Consider the following 7,959-nt stretch of genomic DNA (forward strand, 5'->3'; position numbering starts at 1 on the left):
TGGCAGCAATCAAGACTCATGTCAATGTGATATGCACCTATACTCGACGCATACATGCATGTGGTACCAAATCTCCTAAAGGTCGTTACCCATGATGCAACAAAACATCATTATCAAGGGCTATAGTCAACGGCAATATGGATATAACATCCGACACGACATATGATGCATGAGCATATGACTCAATCCACTATGCATATGTTCACAACAATTGAATGACTATAAATCAACGGCTATAGTCAACATTCAACTGTATCATATAGTTTAACAACTCCATACAATTCCTTACAATCCAAGTAAAGAAGAAAATGCAACACATGATGACAAACACCAAATTCATCACCTAACAACCATTCATACATCTTCTTACAATCATATCCAACTATGCATAAAGGATTTATAAGGCAATCGGCTCTTAAAACCATTTTCAACAAAATTCGTCTATCATTCCCCAATTTTACAATAATTGAAGCAATCAAACCAAAACCAAGTAAACAAGATCCAATGCCTCAACTAAGTATACCTCTAGGTCACATATAAGTGCAGTAGAGTATACATTTACGTTTCACCGGCTAAATACGACGAAATTATGAGAATCACAAAGTTCGTCTCTCTTTATCATTTTTCAAGAAAATCCATTATCAAAGCAAAACAAGTTAAGACTTGAGGAAGCCAATCACAACCATTTTTAGAAAGCATATAATCAGTATACGACCTTAACCCTACTCCAACTCCGAGAGAAAAACGAGTTTCGGAAAATCAACGTTCTTGGACCATTTTTCAAAAGTTAAGTTCAATTCACAAAATCAAGTCCAATTCGATTCAAACGGTGTTCCAGTAGGTTTAAGTGTATAAATAGAGATTAAACAAGTCAAAAGAAACATTTTAGAAAGCTCGGATTGGTCCCCAAGTGCACGAAACGAAAAATCAAAAGTTGCTCAACTGGGTGTTGCTCGCTTAAGCGTCCTGAGCACGCTTAAGCGTCCAAGTTCCAGTAGCTTCTGGACATAGCATGCTTAGAGAACGCTTGGAGTACGCTTAAGCGTCCTAGTCCATAAACTGCTCGCTTGGAGCTCGTTGCAGCACGCTTAAGCGTGCTGGCTCAGTTTCTGCCAGAAATTGTTACGGGTTCCAACCCTTTTTACCCTAAAATCCCAATTTTTATCATTCCAAACCCCAAAACCTAATCCAAAAGATGTTTAAAGGTCAAATACATTTCAAAGCACTTAAAAACATGCATCAAATTTGAGATTGAAACATCAATACCACAAAATTCACCAATTCACCAAAACTTTCACAACTTTCAACAACAACAAATCTCAAAATCATTCACCAAATCATGATACCCAATGCATCAATTCATCAACAACACATCTAACAACAACATCATCATCATCTAATCATGAAATCATCCACAATCTAACAACCACAACATGATTCTTCATCAATTTCACACAAAAACTCATCATGTTCAGATATACCCATTTGAACATACAAATTCAACAACAACAACAACACAATTATCATTCGATTCGTGTACATTATCATATCATCACAATTAAGCACGGATTTCTACAACCAAATTCAAATCAACCACTTATTCAATTAAGCACATAAGCAAAAGATTAGGGAATAAGCTACAACTATTAATTATGATTGAATTCTAACCCCCTTACCTTAATTCTTCACAAACTCAAGCTAAGACTTCACTTTAGCTCCAATCCTTGAATCCTCTACCTTTCTCTAGCTCTATCTAGCTTTCCTCTTCAAACCCTTATCTTCTCTTGCTCTTTCTCTCTCTATCTCTTCTCAAAAATGTGTAAAATGATTATGGAACCCTATTTTCTCTAAAGACTAGAGTTTATATAGGCTCTACATAATTGGGCTCAACTCACAATGCCTTAATGGGCCAAACCCATTTACTAATCTATTCAAAATATTTCTATCCACTTAACAGTAAAATATAATAATAACGGTCACTTATCGGTTATAAAAATTTCACTACAATCTCTAGTACTTAGTAAAATAATAACGGCTCTCACTAAGAACTAAAAATAATCCTCATCAAATTACCCCCTACTCACAGAATGACCAAAATACCCCTGAGTCCGAAATGACTAAAATACCCTTCTAACACGGAATTCTACAATTCCCGACCAAAAATACACACAGAGGCAATTAATCACATAAGAGCGCATATAAACACACATAAATAAATAATAAAACAAATCTAGCGGGAAATCAGGCTGTTACACTGAAGTCACCCTCTTTTTCAACTCTTGGAAACTCTTCTCACACTTAGCATCCCAAACATAAGCTTCTCCTTCTCAGGTCAACTGCGTCACTGGCAATGCCAACTTAGAGAATCCCGCAACAAACCTGCGATAATAACTTGCTCATCCAAGAAAGCTTCTAATCTCAAAAACAGACTTAGGTGATTGATGAGTCAATAATTGGTTATTTTATATAATATTTAGTTTCGTTTTATTTAGATTTAAGTTTATTTTATTTAAGCATTATTTCCTTTTTGAGCTATTTTACTTCAATCGCATATTATTATATTTCAGGAACGAATGTTTGATAGATTGAGTCTTGGACCAAAAGAAAGAGGACTAGGAGCAGATTCGGGAGAAAAATACAAAGATGGAAGACAAAAATATGATCCCCCAAAGTCAGAAGCTTGGCACAGGAAGTGCCAACAATTGGCATGGCCGTGCCACCCTCCAGAGCCACTTTTGCTGCTTTTGCTTCAAGAATTAGCTGCCTATTTTGACCAAAAAGCCCGTGGTTTCTTGTGGAACATTCTAGTGAATAGTTGCTTAGGTTATAAGTCGACAATATGACTATAAATAGAGTAGCTAGCTATCATTAACATTCATCTTTTGTTCTTGGAATAAAAGTTCAGCTTTATTTTATTGTTATTTACTTTTATGTTCTTCTTCTTCTTCTTCTTCTTCTTCTTCTTCTTCTTCTTCTTCTTCTTCTTCTTCTTCTTCTTCTTCTTCTTCTTCTTCTTCTCTTCTATGTCTACAATGAACGTGAGTGAGTAGACTCTTCTTATCTTGGGATTGTTGGATAAGTCTAAATGACATAATCCTAATCAAACTAAACCATAAACCCTAATTTTATATAAATCTACTTTCTAATCTAATTTCACCGTTTTTATAATGAATTAACAATTACCAAACTAAGAAGCGAATGCGGATGGTTTAGTAATTGTTAATTCATCATCTCAAATATCAATTCATAAAGTGAAATTAGACAAGGATTGCGAAACATGAGAATACTCTAGCAAACCTTGAGACACATAAAGTTTCGTTCTTCAAGGATTCAAAAAACAATCAACCATGAGAATAGGCTTGATTGTTAGAGGAACACACTTACTGAATTCGAGAGAAGCTTTGATACGCTAAAGAGAAACTTGTCTTTAGAATGTAGATCAAATAGAAAGTTATAGGTTTAGGGTTTGTTTGTGAAGGATTCGTTATTATGATGAACCACTAATCCCAAGGCTCTTTTTATTATTATTTTCTTCCATTAAAAATCAAACCCTTTTCAACTGAATCCTCTTCTAATCATTCTCTAAAGGTTAATTGAATTGAACAACTCCCTGTTGGAACGATATCTTTTTATTACTACATCGGTAAACCGTGCACATGCGGTTTTACTCATCATACCCCATCTTCATGATTAACACCTCATTGCATCGTCAAGTAATTACAATCCACACATAAAAAATCATCATCATAATATAGTCATCCTACACTTATTATCATCATTCTTCATACAACGGCAGCAATCAAGACTCATGTCAATGTGATATGCACCTATACTCGACGCATACATGCATGTGGTACCAAATCTCCTCAAGGTCGTCACCCATGATGCAACAAAACATCATTATCAAGGGCTATAGTCAACGGAAATATGGATATAACATCCGACACGACATATGATGCATGAGCATATGACTCAATCCACTATGCATATGTTCACAACAATTCAACGACTATAAATCAACGGCTATAATCAACATTCAACTATATCATATAGTTTAACAACTCCATACAATTCCTTACAATCCAAGTAAAGAAGAAAATGCAACACATGATGACAAACACCATATTCATCACCTAACAACCATTCATACATCTTCTTACAATCATATCCAACTATGCATAAAGGATTTATAAGGCAATCGGCTCTTAAAACCATTTTCAACAAAATTCGTCTATCATTCCCCAATTTTACAATAATTGAAGCAATCAAACCAAAACCAAATAAACAAGATCCAATGCCTCAACTAAGTATACCTCTAGGCCACATATAAGTGCAGTAGAGTATACATTTACGTTTCACCGGCTAAAGACGACGAAATTATGAGAATCACAAAGTTCGTCTCTCTTTATCATTTTTCATGAAAATCCATTATCAAAGCAAAACAAGTTAAGACTTGATGAAACCAATCACAACCATTTTTAGAAAGCATATAATCAGTATACGACCTTAACCCTACTCCAACTCCGAGAGAAAAACGAGTTTCAGAAAAATCAACGTTCTTGGACCATTTTTCAAAAGTTAAGTTCAATTCACAAAATCAAGTCCAATTCGATTCAAACGGTGTTCCAGTAGGTTTAAGTGTATAAACAGAGATTAAACAAGTCAAAAGAAACATTTTAGAAAGCTCGGATTGGTCCCCAAGCGCACGAAACGAAAAATCAAAAGTTGTTGAACTGGGTGTTGCTCGCTTAAGCGTCCTAAGCGTCCAAGTTCCAGTAGCTTCTGGACATAACACGCTTAAAGAACGCTTGGAGTACGCTTAAGCGTCCTAGTCCAGAAACTGCTCGCTTGGAGCTCGTTGCAGCACGCTTAAGCGTGCTGGCTCAGTTTCTGCCAGAAATTGTTACGGGTTCCAACCCTTTTTACCCTAAAATCCCAATTTTTATCATTCCAAACCCCAAAACCTAATCCAAAAGATGTTTACAGGTCAAATACATTTCAAAGCACTTAAAAACATGCATCAAATTTGAGATGGAAACATCAATACCACAAAATTCACCAATTCACCAAAACTTTCACAACTTTCAACAACAACAACAAATCTCAACATCATTCACCAAATCATGATACCCAATGCATCAATTCATCAACAACACATCTAACAACAACATCATCATCATCTAATCATGAAATCATCCACAATCTAACAACCACAACATGATTCTTCATCAATTTCACACAAAAACTCATCATGTTCATATATACCCATTTGAACATACAAATTCAACAACAACAACAACACAATTATCATTCGATTCATGTACATAATCATATCATCACAATTAAGCACGGATTTCTACAACCAAATTCAAATCAACCACTTATTCAATTAAGCACATAAGCAAAAGATTAGGGAATAAGCTACAACTATTAATTATGATTGAATTCGAACCCCCTTACCTTAATTCTTCACAAACTCAAGCTAAGACTTCACTTTAGCTCCAATCCTTGAATCCTCTACCTTTCTCTAGCTCTATCTAGCTTTCATCTTCAAACCCTTATCTTCTCTTGCTCTTTCTCTCTCTATCTCTTCTCACAAATGTGTAAAATGATTATGGAACCCTATTTTCTCTAAAGACTAGAGTTTATATAGGCTCTACATAATTGGGCTCAACTCACAATGCCTTAATGGGCCAAACCCATTTACTAATCTATTCAAAATATTTCTATCCACTTAACGGTAAAATATAATAATAACGGTCACTTATCGGTTATAAAAATTTCACTACAATCTCTAGTACTTAGTAAAATAATAACGGCTCTCACTAAGAACTAAAAATAATCCTCATCAAATTACTAAATTACCCCCTACTCACAGAATGACCAAAATACCCCTGAGTCCGAAATGACTAAAATACCCTTCTAACACGGAATTCTACAATTCCCGACCAAAAATACACACAGAGGCAATTAATCACATAAGAGCGCATATAAACACACATAAATAAATAATAAAACAAATCTAGCGGGAAATCAGGCTGTTACACTGAAGTCACCCTCTTCTTCAACTCTTGGAAACTCTTCTCACACTTAGCATCCCAAACATAAGCTTGTCCTTCTCGGGTCAACTGCGTCACTGGCAATGCCAACTTAGAGAATCCCGCAACAAACCTGCGATAATAACTTGCTCATCCAAGAAAGCTTCTAATCTCAAAAACAGACTTAGGTGATTGATGAGTCAATAATTGGTTATTTTATATAATATTTAGTTTCGTTTTATTTAGATTTAAGTTTATTTTATTTAAGCATTATTTCCTTTTTGAGCTATTTTACTTCAATTGCATATTATTATATTTCAGGAACGAATGTTTGATAGATTGAGTCTTGGACCAAAAGAAAGAGGACTAGGAGCAGATTCGGGAGAAAAATACAAAGATGGAAGACAAAAATATGACCCCCCAAAGTCAGAAGCTTGGCACAGGCAGTGCCAACAATTGGCATGGCCGTGCCACCCTCCAGAGCCACTTTTGCTGCTTTTGCTTCAAGAATTAGCTGCCTATTTTGACCAAAAAGCCCGTGGTTTCTTGTGGAACATTCTAGTGAATAGTTGCTTAGGTTATAAGTCGACAATATGACTATAAATAGAGTAGCTAGCTATCATTAACATTCATCTTTTGTTCTTGGAATAAAAGTTCAGCTTTATTTTATTGTTATTTACTTTTATGTTCTTCTTCTTCTTCTCTTCTATGTCTACAATGAACATAAGTGAGTAGACTTCTCTTATCTTGGGATTGTTGGATAAGTCTAATGACATAATCCTAATCAAACCATAAACCCTAGTTTTATATAAATCTACTCTCTAATCTAGTTTTATCGTCTTTATAATGAATTAGCAATTACTAAGCTAGGAAGCGAACGCGGAGGATTTTGTAATTGTTAAGTCATCATCACAAATATTAGGCGAAGAATCGAAAGATGAAGTTTTAATATTGGAACAAGTAAGATTAGACAAGGGTTGCGAAACATGAGAATAGTCTAGTGAACCTTGAGACATATAAAGTTTCGTTCTTCAAGGATTCTAATAACAATCAACCATGAGAATAAGCGTGTTTGTTAGAGGAACACACTCACTGAGACCGAGAGGAGATGTCATAGGCTAAAGAGAAACTTGTCTTTAGAAAGTAGATCAAATATAAAGTTAGAGGTTTAGGGTTTGTTTGTGAAGGACTTGTCATTAGGATAAACCAATAATCCCAAGGCTCTTCTATTTTATTATTGTTATTTTCTTTTAATTAAAAATCCAAATTTTAATCTCAAACTCTCATCTAATAATTATTTAAAGTTAATTGAATTCATAACTCCCTGTCGGAACGATATCTTTTTATTACTACATCGGTAAACCGTGCACTTGCGGTTTGTCCCATCAGTGATTCCCACTGCAACACTGCATCAACCTTCGACGGACCCACGACAATACCACCTTTAGAAATCACATGACCAAGGAAACTCACTTCCCGCAATCAAAACTCACGCTTCGACAACTTAGCACACAACTACTTCTCTCTCATGTGGCATCCAATCCATTCCGAAAATCACGCACCCACGCCCTAAAGCAAACACACTACATCTAACTCAAACCCCACTTATCCAAATTAACAAGACACTTAACATACACCAAATCAATAAAAGAAGGCATCACACCATAACAATGAACCAATCAACGGAGCATTAATAACTAAGCAATTACCTTTAGTCAAGTCGTCTGGATCTAGTCCTCCTCTTGGTGTTCGAAGCAAATACATTTTTGCCCAACTTCTCCTTCTTTGGCTTAGTGCACCTTGCACCAATGTGTCCAGCTCCTCCACAATTGTAGCACACCACTTCTTCATTCTTACACTCTAAAGCACAATGTTCGGTCCTTCCACACTTAAAACAAGTCGCAGCATTCACACAATCATC

Source organism: Medicago sativa, chromosome 5, assembly GCF_051527215.1.
Source record: "Medicago sativa cultivar Bolivia chromosome 5, Bolivia_mono, whole genome shotgun sequence".
Lineage (NCBI taxonomy): Eukaryota > Viridiplantae > Streptophyta > Magnoliopsida > Fabales > Fabaceae > Medicago > Medicago sativa.